The sequence below is a fragment of the Thalassophryne amazonica genome, chromosome 3, assembly GCF_902500255.1.
Source record: "Thalassophryne amazonica chromosome 3, fThaAma1.1, whole genome shotgun sequence".
Taxonomy (NCBI): domain Eukaryota; kingdom Metazoa; phylum Chordata; class Actinopteri; order Batrachoidiformes; family Batrachoididae; genus Thalassophryne; species Thalassophryne amazonica.
In genome coordinates, this window is record NC_047105.1 from 93,406,202 (window position 1) to 93,422,051 (window position 15,850).

A 15,850-nucleotide genomic window follows, 5' to 3' on the forward strand; every position below is an offset into this window, starting at 1 on the left:
AGTATATTTTATTGATTATCTAATGCTGTCGAAACGGAGGTGTTCCTTTGTCTCGCTTCATCAGCGAATCGGTCGTGACGTATGAACCGTCCGCGCGGCTTTCCATGACAAAATCTCTTGTTAAAAGTGAAATCTGCCTTAAAATGGCTGATGTCCAGCTCTTGTGATAAGCAGAGAAATTGCACACGATGGTCGCGGCTCCACACAGCGATCCGTTTAGAAATGATGTGGTGGTTTCTGCCTTTCGATGGCGGCTCAGAGCGCGGTGCGCCGTGCGCTTTGTGGGCCGTCCTTAAAGCTGTAGTAACACTCCTTATTCTCTGTGAAGCCCGTAAAATTTTCACCGAAAGCCAGATAAATTTTTCGAATGGTTTCCAGCTGCCTGTCTCTAACAGTTTCTGAAAAAATTTTGATGGAAAAAAAGCCCAAATCACTCCGCCATTTCCTCGCAATGAAACAACGATGAGAGGGGTGGAGCAGTGCTCACTCAAAGCCTGACCACAGGCGAATGACGCAACCGACAGGCGTGGAAAAACTCACGCATGCGCACGAAGGTTCAAGCTTGGCTGACGTAAAAAATATGAATCAAATACATATGTTTTGAAAAAAATAAAATGGTACGATACTTTTCTAACAGACCTCGTAGTTGTTTTGATGAAGCAATGGTTCTCAAACGTCTTATGTAAGCCCTTTTAGAACCAAGGCTTTGAACTGGTTCAGGGAATGAAAATGAAAACCAGAAACGATTGCTATATCGCTAGGAACAAAGTCGAAACCAGAATCTTTGATTTGAACTTGTGGTAAGTAGGTGATAATGTCATTTTTTTCTTTCGATACAACTAAAACATGTTCTGCTGCACGGCAAACAAACATGTATATGGAAATGATGGTGGAAACAGATAAATAGTTCCAGTTACCCTCTCTATTTTTAAGATTAGGCTTAAAACGTTCCTTTTCGCTAAGGCTTATAGTTAGGGCTGGATCGGGTGCCCTGGACCATCCCTTGGTTATGCTGCTTTAGACGTAGATTGTGGGGGGGGTTCCCATGATGCACTGTTTCTTTCTCTTTTTGCTCCGTATGCATCACTCTGCATTTAATCATTAGTGATCGATCTCTGCCCCCCTTCACGGCATGTCTTTTTCCTGGTTTTTTCCCTCAGCCCCATCCAGTCTCAGCAGAAGACTGCCCCTCCCTGAGCCTGGTTCTGCTGGAGGTTTCTTCCTGTTAAAAGGGAGTTTTTTCCTTCCCACTGTTGCCAAGTGCTTGCTCATAGGGGGTCGTTTTGACCGTTGGGGTTTTCATAATTATTGTATGGCCTTGCCTTACAATATGGAGCGCCTTGGGGCAACTGTTTGTTGTGATTTGGCGCTATATAAGAAAAAAGTTGATTGATGATTGAGTTAGGCTAAACAGTGTTCTCAGTATAGCCTAGCTTGTTAATTGCAGAATTAATGGTAGACTATAGACTCAAACAGAGCCTGTATCAATACCCATTTATATATATATTGTACAAAAAAAAAAAAAAGTTATTCTTTTGTCACACAACCTTACATGGCTATTAACCAAGATTTTATTTGGTTCGAGCTGGTCCGTGGATGATAATTTTAAGGTGGAACCTAAAACCATAACTGTTAAAGACCAATTTTGCTCTGAACAAAGTAACTGAAATCCATTCTGGTTTTCAAGCGCTGTTGACAAGTCTCTCCTTCCAAAATAATTATTCAGTATTCAGCAAATATTAGTTATATCAGGGAATTAATAAAAATATTTACCATAGCCTTATTTTTTTAAATATCAAACTTGGTGAGTTGTTTTTTTCCTTTATGAGTGTATTGATTTATACGTTACATGCCATAATGCTGACTGAATAAATCATATAACTTGAAAATCAGTGGTGGGCACAGATAACCAAAAAATTAACTTTGATAACAGATAACTAAAAGTTATTTTGTGATAAAAAATAAAACGAATAAACCACCCAAAATGTATCGGAAGTTACAGATAACCGATAACAGATAAATTCCAGTATTGTCTCTGGTACATTTACAACTCCTAATAAACTGAATTTAAGTTTTAATACCACAGTAGCGTCTAGGAATATTAAAGCTAACAACAGACCCAAACAATGAGACCACATTCTTGTTTTTGAACATCCTGTTCCTGCTGGAAGCTCTTGTTTACTACACTGCTTCCACCACAGAGACACCCTGAGGACAGCCATAAAGCCAGCTCTCTATCAATCACAATGCTCCAGTCAGGCAGAGGTCTTCGAAAATAAAGTCATGCTGACTTATGGTTTTGATTTATAAATAACATTAATACCGATAGAATAACTCTATTAATGTCAATTCTGTCATTTGTACAAAGTTAAAATATAACATATATCTTTTAATGTTGAATAACACGTTTGATGATGTTGTAAAATGTGCTTTACACTGTGTGAGGTTTGGCCCTTTTTCAGATGATTTTTCATTCGTGCAGGAATTTTTTGGACCGAGTTTCAGGTTAATTGCGCATCCTGCATCGTGTAGTGTACATGGAGTAACAAGCTGCATTTAATATCTGATGACAACCTCCTGATCGCCGATCGTATGGTCGAATGAAAATCAAACCTGTTTGATATTATTCTGTATCCTGCTGCTGAGGGGCTACAAGCATCCAACCACTCGCACTGTGCATGTGCAAACACTGCAAAGCTGTCTTGTAATGTTTGTTGTTGTTGTTTTGTTTTGTTTTTAAACTTTTTGTAATAAAAAAAAAAAGCCATTTGCAAAGCCAAAAAGTTGATTTGACAACAATCTGATATAACCGGGGTCAAAATAAATAGAACACTGCCATCTACTGGTGCCCAGACGCTTAGTACTTAGGGTGAATACTGCCATGAACACTACTGGCCAGTAGATGGCAGTAGAGGCCTGAAAAACTTGCCAAAACAAAATCCCAGATAATCCGTGTCTGCTACATTTAAGATGCGTGGAATTTAACAAACGCAAATACAACAACGTCTATAAACCCAGAGAATATATTCACGAGAGTTTTAGGCACTAGAGTTTAATGCTGTTGTCTGTGGAGCCTGAACAGAGTGTCTGAAATGCATTTGTCCTGTCGTGAACATACTGAGATTACCCTATCACCCATAATGCACTGCTGGGCACAGCATGTGCTCACTAAACCTTAAAATTAGCACATTACTTTAAAACTAAAACATATATCTGATATTTTCACTTCATAAAATGTCAAACATGACAGTAATTTTAAATAACTTGTCCAAAATTAGTTTGGTTAAAATTTGAACCATAAGTTAAAAATGTGTGCCTCTGGATGGCTTGGGTGATATTGCCAGTGTATCAGTATAGTGTTAAAGGAAATTATATTTTTTTTTGTAAAATTAGTTCTCTTTTGCCTGCAGAGGATAGAGTAGTTTTTCTGAAAACTGCTCTCTTCTGTTTGCAGATGGTAGAACTATGCATCTGTTTAGAAACGTTTAACAGATAGGTGCTCAACTGATTTTAAATTTTAAAAATGTTTGTCGCTGTCCATTTTTGTTTACTATGTTATCGGTCTAAAAGTTATCGGACAAAAATGTATCGGAAGATAATTAGTCCGATAATGGTTTTTAAAGTTATCTAAAAAGATAATCCGATAATGAAAACATTATCTTCGATAATTATCTGTTATCAGATTATTGGAACTGTGCCCACCACTGTTGAAAATATTATCTTTCTTTTCCATTCACTTTGCATGCACTTTGCATTTTCAAATACTCAAAGTAGATAAGTTAGCCATACAGGTGAACATATAAAAACACTTGAGATGACATCAACAGAGGCTCTCTGCGCTGCAGGAAGGACGGTACATCCAGAAAGTATTCACAGCATTTCACTTTTTCCACATTTTGGTGTTACAGCCTTATTTCAAAATTGATTAAATTAATTTTTTTTTTCACGAAATTCTATACTCAATACCCCATAATGACAAGGTGAAAGTTTTATTATTATTATTATTATTATTATTATTATTATTATTGCAAATTTATTAAAAATGAAAAAACAAGAAATCACATGGACATAAGTATTCACAGCCTTTGTCATGAAGCTCAAATTGAGCTCAGCTGCCTCCTGTTTCCACTGAGCATCCTTAAGATGTCTCTACAGCTTAATTGGAGTCCACTTGGGGTAAATTCAGTTGATTGACATGATTTGGAAAGACACACACCTATCTGCCTATGAGGTCCCACAGTTGACAGTACATGTCAGAGCACAAACCAAGCATGACATCAAATTGTCTGTAGACCTCCAAGACAGAATTGTCTCGAGGCACAAATTTGGGGAAGGGTACAGAAACATTCCTGTTGCTTTGAAGGTCCCAATGAGCACAGTGGCCTCCATCATCTGTAAATGGAAGAAGTTCTGATCTACCAGGACTCTTTATAAAGCTGGCCACCCATCTAAACTGAGCAATTTGAGAAGAGGGCCTTTTCAACCTCCTCAGTCAGCAAAGCAATCCGACATTTGTGATTTGTGGGTTTTTTCTGACAAACAAGCACACTTTTTTTTGTCTACTCATGAAAAGTCTTTTTGCCCACTTTGTCCTCCTTCTCTGTTGTCCAGTTGTTGATCTACCTGCATTTGTGTCACTCTGTCGTGTTTCAGAAGTTTCCTACACACCCGAGGAAAAGGTCTCCAAAGGCAGCTGTTTTGCCAGTCTGCCCTCATTGTTACAACTGTGTCCACATTCCCGTGGAATAAAACCAGTCTTTAGCTGTAGCCATATTTCTGCAGTAGCTTCCTCAAATTGCTTGTTTCGATCAATTCAACTGGTAAATGATGCTGTATGAAGCTAAATGGTTGAACATTATCACTGACAACAGTTCTTTTTGTAAACTATATCAGATAACTGCTCAGTGGAGGACAGGACGAACATTTGGCCAGCAAAACAGGAAAAGAAACGAGGCCTAAAGGACAGATAGAAGGGTAAATTTGTCGAGGAACTCTGTAACTCTCCTCTGGCAACCTCACACTGTAAGTATTCATCTAGAACTCGTCCCAAACTTTGGCAAGATGCTAAACCTACTTCAGCATCCTTTATGAATGTCACACCCCATGAGAGGAAAATGATTACGTTGCAGCGAAGACAGGGGGTGTAAGAGGAGAGGGCGGGAGAGAAGAAAAATCACTTTGATGGATTACGTCCCTTGTGGGACAACCTTGTAACACTTTTTGGACAGGATTCCTACTCTCGACGATTTCCTGTTACAGTGATTATTCTCTTTTCACTTCCTTCTCCTTTCATCATCCCAGACGTGTGCAGATGTGACAACTGCTCCATAGCTGATACCCATTGATGCTGCATGCAGGGACTAATTCCTAGCAGTGATTAAGAGAGAAGACATGGCATCCAGTGCACATGCCGTCTTTGGGAGGGGGTGTGCTTTAATGGCCTTTTCCAAATAAATGATGACCATAGATGCAAGTAGCTGGGCTTCTTAATAGTGTTTGGTTGCAAAGAGTGAAGACTTCAGAGCATCTGGAGCTCCGTGCACACAGACGGTAGTGCCGAATGTTGATTGGTGCATTAATGGAACCTGTGAAATTAAGCAGACAAATGGATTCTACCTCGAAGCTGCAAACTGGATTTTGCAAAAATGGCTAAACAAAGATGTGTTAGTGTGTATAATACTAAAGGGCAAACCATTCTGAGGTAGTTAGTCCTTGGTATGGGCTCTGCAAAGTTACTTGAGTTAACAAAGATGAGGCTGGAGGAGTGGTGAATTTCTCAGCTGGAGGTTGGAGATGATGTGCTTATGCAGTTTTGTTAGCCCTTAAGCACATCTAGACCTAATTAGCAATCGTGTTCCACAGCAAGGTTGTCTCTGGCAAGGCTCCAGACCAACAAATAATTCATTTACTGAAGCACTAACACATCTTCCCGGGCAGTCAAGGACTTAAAATCAAACATTGCTCTTGCAGGAGCATTATGTGGTAAACCACACCGTGCATATGTTCTACCTTAATGTCTGCCTTGAATAGCTTTCTCTGCTCGCGAGTACCTAAAGTGCCTGCTTCTGCTTGAGTTTTTAACTGCTAATGTCAAAGTGTTTTGCTTAGCAGAACAGTGCAGTTAATAAGAAAGCGCTGGTTTTCTCAAGTCCCAACCCTCGGTCGTCAAAATTGAAACTTGGAAGAGTGAAAATAAAATTGCAGTTCTTTTAATAGCCACTTGAGGCTGGCTCCAAAAGGGAGCAGATTCCCATAGAACCCCGTGTTAAAATGTCCAGCTTTCGAGGAGAAATAAGCATGTTTACAGCCTAGTACAAAAAACGATTTTGGTCTCTAAAGATAGTTTCCCCCTCCGTAACAACTATACAGGAGTGATTTTTATTTTTAATAACTCATTAGTTTGCAACGTATTAAGCCATAAATTTATGCACAGTCCACAGCATGGTCGCTTTGAGTAACAAGAAATATGTGCAGTTAAGAGCTCTGCTACCAAAGGCCGCTACCTATGACTGCTAGCTGTTCCTGAGGACTGTGTCTGTCCTTTCTGAGCAATTTCCAACAATATGGCTTGCTGTGTGGTTAATTGTGGATCATTCAAGAAGTTTGTGCTCCAGTATTTTGGTGAAGTGAAATGTTTGTGTTATTTCATTTATGTTAGCGGTGTTTGCACTTTTAGCAGCTATTGTAAGCTTGATGATGTTAGGTCCAGGTAATACACCATTACTGAGGAAATAACTTGACCATAAATTTTAATATCCCACATAAGGGCCCATAAGGATTAATTGAGCATGAATTGAGTATACAAAATATGGACGTTCGTTGTTGTCCGCAAAAAAATTGGCCAAAAATGATAAATGTCCCAGTATGAATTACAGATATATTAATAATGTATAGCAAATATATGATGAACAATCACGGTTGTATAACGCATGTAGTAAGGAAATGGATCTGACACATTGCGATTATCACGGCAGTATTACGAGTGTATTATGAATGCATCGCGCAAGTGTTGCACGTGCACGGCATCTGCATTGTGGTCATAAAAGAAGTGCACTCAGGCCTTTTGGCATCACTATTCACACCAACAATATAGCCTCTGGAGCAAGTGCTGGACCTGGACAAGTTGATCACAGAGTTGATGTTCATGTTGTCATGCAAGGGTTAACTGTTAATGAGTTTGGGGAAGCTGCTCGGGGTGTGAGACGGTGTTTTTTTTTTTTTTTTAGAGTGTCAGAGAAAATAGAGACTTCAGCGTGAGTTGTGGCTAAACAGCAACTCTTCACTTTTGTTGGTGTTAAATAAAAGTCCTGAAGGAGACCTGACATCTCTGCAGCTGGGGATTTACAGTATGTTGTTGGACTGCAGCAGCTATTACATCTTTGTGGATCTAAACAGTTGGACTGGCACTGGCAGGTATGTCACTTTCTGCCTCATATAGTACTTTGGGTTTACGTGACGTGTTTGTTATGCATTCACCGATTGTCCGCAAATCAGATGCAAAGCAGACGTCTAAAGTAGCAATCTGTATGCATTCACTACACCTTATTATAGTTTGTGATGTGGACATGATAGCCACACAATATATCTGTTTTACACACTGTCCCGGTCCGCTGCCAAGCCGCAAATCCTTGTCAGTTGCAGATATCAGTGGTTAACGGCAGATATACAGCGCATAGAGTGAGTATGTATTGAGTATGTAAGGTGGATGTCAACCGCAGCCAAAATTTTGTGCAGCTCAAAAATCCTGGTTACGGAAGAACATGCCTCTGCGGATAATTGCGGACATGTGCGGGTGTCGGCTGACTCATACAAGCATGTTTCACGGATATTGCGGATGTTTAGTGAGTATGAACCAATTTTGTGTGCAATCCATACGCAAATCTTCCTAAGCGCCAGTGGAACAGGGCCCTAAGTCACTTATTATGAAAACCACTACCCAATCCACAAACATTTGTTTTAATAAAACACCCGAGCTAAGGTTAGCCTGTTCACTGTTAGTTTGGTAACTTTGAGATGGTGGTGTGTTTAGGGTTTCATTCGTCCCACCCAGGTCAAGGAGGCTCCCATCCAGGCACCATTTCTACACCCATTGATGTGTTCACTGTGACATAGGCAGACTAAGCACTGTCAACATGGTGACATCCAAAACAGCACTTTTTGAGTTCCAAAACATCTTTTCTGAGGCCATTTGCACACATCTCAGTGAATATGATCAGATATTAATTTCCCCCTTTGGTGCAATTCTGTTGAAAAGGTGTGAACACAGTAATCTCACTTGGGTGTGGACCAAAACAACCAGACCGAGACCACTTCCTTTCAATGGCTTTGGCCCAGTCCCAAATGAAAGCTAGTGCGGTTCATTGGTGGTGAGAGCACAAACTCAACCATTGGACCAGTTAATCTAACCAAATGTGAATAATGCACATTATATATTTTATTTTGCAAAAATAAAAATAAATTACACAATTAATCATGGCTTGCCACGAAGCACAGAGGTGCTTTGTGCAGACCAGTACAACTCTGTGCAGCTTGCGAAAAGCCAGAAAAATGCATGAAGTGAGCTACTTACAGAGAACAGTTTGAACGTTTTCAGTAGTCTCTGCTACAATATCACATTAACGAAAAAAACATGTCAAGAAACCAGTCAAGGCTCACAGTAGCTGTGATATTAGCATCTCTTCGCACTCTCAAATCTGCTGTAATAATACAAAACAGTAATCTGAGAGTTACCACACAAGCTAAAGCTAACAGGTTGAGCTGATCTTGGTTGTTTTATTAATGCATATTTTTGTATACTGGGCATTGATTTTTCATGACAGGTAGCTTGGGTGCAGGTATTAAAAAGTATAACTAGCTTATGACCTCCATAACCAAGAAGTAAAAGTGGAGCTAACATCACCAAGCTACCAATACCTGCTAATAGTGCTAATGGTTCTAACACCTGAATTAAATTAGATGAAAATTTCACTCGACAGAAATACTGGAGCACAAATTTATTTGGTGGTCCTTCAAGTCTAAGTTACACTGTGACAGACTAAGGAAACATGAGTATTTATTCCGTTCCTGTCTGTTTTTTGTCCTGTACAAATCCTTTTCTCATTCATTAAATACCTTCCTTGTCAGTTGATGCTCAGTGAGTCCGTAGGAAAGTTTTGTTTGTGCTCAAAAGTTTGACCAGACACGAGACGGAGAGCTTCCCCTGGTGATTGCACAATTACTTACCGGTTTGTCCTGTACTTGTTCGTTAGCTTCCTAGTGGATGTCCGATAGATGTTAGTTTTTTATCCGTGCTTCTGTTTGTCTTCTGTTACAGTCATTCCGTCAGAGCCACAAATGCAGTGGAGACTGACGGGTTCTGTGATTTTTGCAGCCGGACAAATTATTTTAATCCTTTACTAATAAATCTACTCAATCTGTCACAGTGTGACTACACCTGGAGTACAATTAACTGCACAGTGAACCCTGTTGTCTCAAAGACATGGATGACCTCTAATTTCCTGCTTTCAAACTCAGATAAAACTGAAGTTATGTTATGTTAGAAACATGGTGTCTAATCAGATCCTTACTCTGGATGGCATTACCCTGACCTCTAGTAATACTGTGAGAAATCTTGGAGTCATTTTTGATCAGGATATGTCATTCAAAGCGCATATTAAACAAATATGTAGGACTGCTTTTTTGCATTTACGCAATATCTCTAAAATTAGAAAGGTCTTGTCTCAGAGTGATGCTGAAAAACTAATTCATGCATTTATTTCCTCTAGGCTGGACTACTGTAATTCATTATTATCAGGTTGTCCTAAAAGTTCCCTAAAAAGCCTTCAGTTAATTCAAAATGCTGCAGCTAGAGTACTAACGGGGACTAGAAGGAGAGAGCATATCTCACCCATATTGGCCTCTCTTCATTGGCTTCCTGTTAATTCTAGAATAGAATTTAAAATTCTTCTTCTTACTTATAAGGTTTTGAATAATCAGGTCCCGTCTTATCTTAGGGACCTCGTAGTACCATATCACCCCAATAGAGCGCGTCGCTCTCAGACTGCAGGCTTACTTGTAGTTCCTAGGGTTTGTAAGAGTAGAATGGGAGGCAGAGCCTTCAGCTTTCAGGCTCCTCTCCTGTGGAACCAGCTCCCAATTCAGATCAGGGAGACAGACACCCTCTCTACTTTTAAGATTAGGCTTAAAACTTTCCTTTTTGCTAAAGCTTATAGTTAGGGCTGGATCAGGTGACCCTGAACCATCCCTTAGTTATGCTGCTATAGACGTAGACTGCTGGGGGGTTCCCATGATGCACTGTTTCTTTGTCTTTTGCTCTGTATGCACCACTCTGCATTTAATCATTAGTGATCTCTGCTCCCCTCCACAGCATGTCTTTTTCCTGGTTCTCTCCCTCAGCCCCAACCAGTCCCAGCAGAAGACTGCCCCTCCCTGAGCCTGGTTCTGCTGGAGGTTTCTTCCTGTTAAAAGGGAGTTTTTCCTTCCCACTGTAGCCAAGTGCTTGCTCACAGGGGGTCGTTTTGACCGTTGGGGTTTTACATAATTATTGTATGGCCTTGCCTTGCAGTATAAGGCGCCTTGGGGCAACTGTTGTTGTGATTTGGCGCTATATAAAAAAAATTGATTGATTGATTGATATAAGAGCTACTCCTAATGTCTCTGAAGCCCTAAGCATAATTCTGCTTTGGGGGCCATCCAACCTGACTCGTGAAATACGTATGTAAACCATTTGTCACTGGCAAACAATTACCAGATACCTCAGTGCTCCCACTACAGCCTGTCCTCCTTTAAAACAGGTTGCTTCATCTGTCAGTCTTAGAATAAATAGACAGCACAGAAGACAATGATGTATAAATAATGGGGTCTGGTACTATTTGGATTTTTTGTGATACCAGTTCTGAACCGATACTTCTAAAATGCTGCAGGAGCCTAATCTCTGCATAAACCAATACTTTTTTTAAAAATTTCATGGAGGTTGAATATATTAAATATTCAAATTGAATACCTTAATGTGAACAGTAAGCTGACACTTACATTCATCTGAGGCATAAATAGTATTTTAGTGTGACCAAGAGAAACTATCAAATCCACTTGGTACAAATCGGAGATATTTGATGACATGTAAAATTAATAAGCCCTTTCATGTGTTTAGGGGATTTTACGGGTCTTATTGATACAATGTAGCAAATTACTTCGATAACATATTTCATATTGTTTTTAAGAATGTTTTTTGTTATACATGAAATTAAAATTTTCACAAATCATAATATATATGTTATTTTAAGGGATGTAGACATAAATACACATAAGAATTAGAATATTTAAAATGTTTAGTCCAAAATATCCAGTAATCCAACAACACTTCAATCCTTACCAGAGCAAAATCCCAGTTCCACCCACCATGGAACCCCTTCAACACAGTTCATTTAAGTGTTCAACGCACTACACAGAAGATAAGCATTTTGTTTTGTTTTGTTTTGTTTTCGTTTAATTTTTTCAATTTATTGACTGAAACATGATCCAAATTGTGAAAAATTTTTGTGTTCACCTTACTACTTTTTTCTTTTCTTTTCTTTTGTTAAGCATATAATGGATTTCAGCTCAAGTCTTTTCATGGCTGTTTGATTCCACTCAGTCACATGGAACAATGACTGTGTGACTTTCACAGTGCAAGTCTTTGTCATGACACTGGTCACACTTTCCTATTGAAGATCTTTCATTCTGAAGCACCTTCAGCAATATGAGTTATGTGAGATGTTACTTAATTTTTTCTACCACCAGCATAGGAGCCAAGACTAAACAGTGCTGTTATATTTGCTGAAATCATACCTGGAGAGGGGAACACATGTATCAGACTGATGCTCTCAAAACTGACTCTCATGGAGTTTGGTTTGATTTTTTGTTCCCTTTTTGTGTGCCCCAAAGATTGTCACCATTAAGTTACTGGCATTCTCTATGATATGAAGGGGAGACAGGGCCTTTCTTCATTTGAGGCAAGGTGCGAAGTGAGTGTAAAGAGTTCTGCCTCAGACATTTATAAAAAAAAAAAAAATGCTCAGAAAGAACTAACATGTTCTGTTCACAGCAGTTAGCACCCATTTCTGGTGGTGCTGTGAACTTGGCTCGATGATGCATAGACACTGTCACTCAAAGCAACTTCACCCTTAATTATTAATAACATTAAGGCTTAAAATATCTTAAACTGATGAGTTATTAAATATCCCTCACGCAGCTGTCATGAAGGGGCAAACAAGCTACACAGACCCAAACCATTTTTGTACCAGGCTGTTAACATACAGGGACCTTCGATAAGTGCTAACTGCTACCTTTCTACCCTTATTGAACTATGGTGGCAATGTCGTGTGTAGGTGCACCTCAACCAGTTGTCTACAGTCACTGACCCCAATGTATCATTGTGCCTTGAGATTCATCAATGGTTGTAGACACCTCACCCACTTCTGTGAGTTGTATGCCAAAGCTGGCATGCCCTCTTTGTCTGTCAAGCGATATAGACATTGGACAATCCTGGTTTTCAAAACTTATTTGTCTGGTTCCGACCTATTTATCCAGTTTACTTCAGAGATCTGAAAGCCGTTATGTTCTGTTCTCGAATGACATGTTATGTTTTCGTGTACCTCATGTCTGCACTGAAGCGGGAAAGAATGCCTTTAGTTTTTCAGCTCCCTCGGACGGGAACATTCTCCAATCCGAACTGAAATGGTCTAGACTGACTTCCTTGAACACCTTCCGGTCTATTTTTGAGATTGCGAATGGGATTCTTTTGCACAACGCCTATGTTTCTAAATCTAAAGCTGTTTGAGACTTTACACCATGTGTAATGTTATTATGATCAAGATGATTGTATTTTATTTATCACCAACATTCTCATGTTGATGTTATCCTGTCCATTATGACGTGTGCTGCTGCCTTTCTTGGCCAGGTCATCTTTGTAAAAGAGGTTTCGATCTCAATGGATTTCTGGTTAAATAAAGATTAGTATTATATACAGGGAGTGACCTGGTGTTGGAGCCAACCTCTAGCTAGCAGGATTTTCCATTTTTCATCATTTAAGAAAACCAGAGGTTGAGGCTTGGCCGAAACGTACCTGCTGTGATCACAGCATTTTAAGTGTGTTTTCGGCCCCGCACTGACTCCGGCTGCCTCTGCCGACATAAACTACTATAAGTCTTTTATTTCTACTTTCACTTACTGTTTAAAGGTGCAGTGTAACTATTATGCTCTTCAGCATCATGCTACCATTGAGATATGGTTTGCGTTCTCGCAAAGAGGTGAAGAAAGATGATGGATGGCCATTAATTATTTGGCACATGGATCATGAGGAGATCCTTGTTTTTCCAGATTTACCTTTCTGTTCCAGAACTGTCAGCGGAGCTGCTGGCAGAAGTCACTGTGAGTTACAGTGTGCGGTGAATCAAAAGCATGCTGGACAGCATGACTGTGGAGTGCCGAGTCAGCAATAATGAGGCAGCATTTTTTTTCTCTCCTATCTCTCGTTCCCTCTTTGGGATTTCTGTTATTTTTTCTCTTTTTGATCTCCCTTACATCATGACTTAAGGGCTACATTCATTAATGTTAAAAGTACAACACTCTGCAAACTCATTGGCGGTGAAGATGGCAGACCATGTTACTCTGTCCAAGACTGCATTTAGCCTTTCTTTCTCTCCACCTCCATGTCCTCACTCTTTCCTTGTCTTTCCGGGGTTTTGTTGCTATTTTTCGGTGCCATGCTGAGGATCTGGGAGTGTGCGTGTGTCTTTCATTTGCTCTGCCATCACCAGTGAGGCAGACCACTGAGAAAATCTGCCAAACGCTCGTAGCAGCAACAAGCTGCGGCACTTCAGCACAGCCCAGATGTTGGAACCGGCAATGATCTTGACGACAGTGCCCCTGGTCTTTAATTAAACACTACAAAAGTTTTTTTATTCTCCTCTCCAAGACTGTTCTTACATTGTCATCTTACACTGTGGCAGTTAGTGTTTTATTTACTATAGGTTTTTTTCCCCAGGCTTCAGAAAAGCTGAGACGGGTAACCAGTAAAATGTAGTGAGTGACAAGATAGATAGATAGATAGATAGATAGATAGTAGATAGATAGATAGATAGATAGATAGATAGATAGATAGATAGATAGATAGATAGATAGATAGATAGATAGATAGATAGATAGATAGATAGATAGATAGATAGATAGATAGATAGATAGATAGATAGATAGATAGATAGATAGATAGATATGATTGAAATTAAGAGCAGGTGTAGGTTTTGACATTACAAGTATGTTGAGATTAGCTTTTCAGTTTATTTCATTTATTTGTTTACTTCATTAGATTAGATTAAATTAGATTTGACATAACTTTATTAATCACTTGGGAGCACTCCCCCAGGGAAATTGAGATTCCAGCAGCATTGGACAGTAATACAGAGGGTAAGAAGCACACAGAGTATCAAAATTTGCAATTTGCAAAAAGTAAATATAATGGTATAAATACCAGAACTCCTGTTTTATTTTCTGGTTTACTGGCTACTACTGTTCCTCTTCTTCCTGTCCTCTGTCTTCCTGTTACTCCTCCTCCCCCTGAGTGAGGAGCTGTACAGTCTGATGGCCTGAGGAACAAAGCAGGTTTTTCAGTCTGTTGGTCCTGCACTTGGGGAAGGAGCAAGTCTGTGGCTGAAGAGGCTCCTGGTTACTGATGATGGTGTGCAGAGGGTGGACTGGCATCGTCCATAACGTCCAGCAGTTGTCCAGTGTTCTCTGCCATCGTCACCAGAGTCCAGCGTCATGCCAACCACGGAGCCAGCCCCGCCTGATCAGTTTGTCCAGCCTGGGATGTGTCCTTCTTGGATGTGCTGCCCCCACCCAGCACACCACCGGTGTAAAAGAGAACGCTGGCTGCCATGGACTGAGAGAACATCCCAGGAGTTTCCTGCAGATGTTCAACAACCGCAGCCTCCTCAGAAAGTACAGCCTGCTGTGTGTGGGTGGTCCAGTCCATGTTACTGTCCACCCACAGCCCAAGGTACTTGTAGGAATCCACAGCCTCCACCTCAGCTCCGTTGGTCAGAACTGGTTGTGGACTTGGTCTGGACTTACCAAAGTCAATGACCAGCTCCTTTGTCCTTGAAGGGTGTGAGCTGTAGATGGTTTGTGTGGCACCAGGCATTAAAGTCCTTCACTAGGCTCCGGTAGTCCTTCCTCTCTGTCATCGCCAAAGGTTCAGAAATTAAGCTAATGTACGGAGGATTTTATGTATTTATCAAAGATAGTAGCATTTAAAATGAAGTAACAGACCTTTTCACAGTGAGGAAAACGATGATGATTTCACAAACAATAAACAGGTCAGGTCTGACTATGAGCTGGTACCGGATGTTGCTGCTTCCACCACACTATGGAACTGCCTTATGTTCTGAATGGCAACAATCCTAAAAACCAGTCCATGCCCACCTCTCAAAAGTAACCATCATCTGCCACAGCCAGACAAAATATGGGCCTCCCTTTTGGCCTTCTCCTCCCACTGGGGTCCTCTACACTAAGGCATCTGCATGCCGGATCATGCACAGTGAAATGTGGCACATGGCCAAAATGTCACAGCTGATGTTCCTTCACAGTGTAAGTCATACTCCTCATCTGAGTCTCTCTTAGTAACTGCTCATTTGACACAAAGTCATTCCAGCGGTACCTAAGAAGAAGCAATGTCAGTGCCTCAGGTCACTGGATTATATCCAGGTCTCACAACCATACATGGAGGCATCAGGACCCATAAGACTGCAAATATATCGCCAAACATCAATCTTTTGCAGCCAGAAACTGCAAATATATATATATGCCGTTTTTG

At 40.3% G+C, this 15,850-nt stretch overlaps 1 protein-coding gene across 1 annotated transcript in view; it reads left to right on the forward strand.

The window, feature by feature from the left end:
* The window catches only part of celf4 (CUGBP, Elav-like family member 4), a 315,229-nt gene that overhangs the window by 162,657 nt on the left and 136,722 nt on the right, over nucleotides 1–15,850 (forward strand). The gene's annotated exons all lie outside the window — the stretch shown is intronic.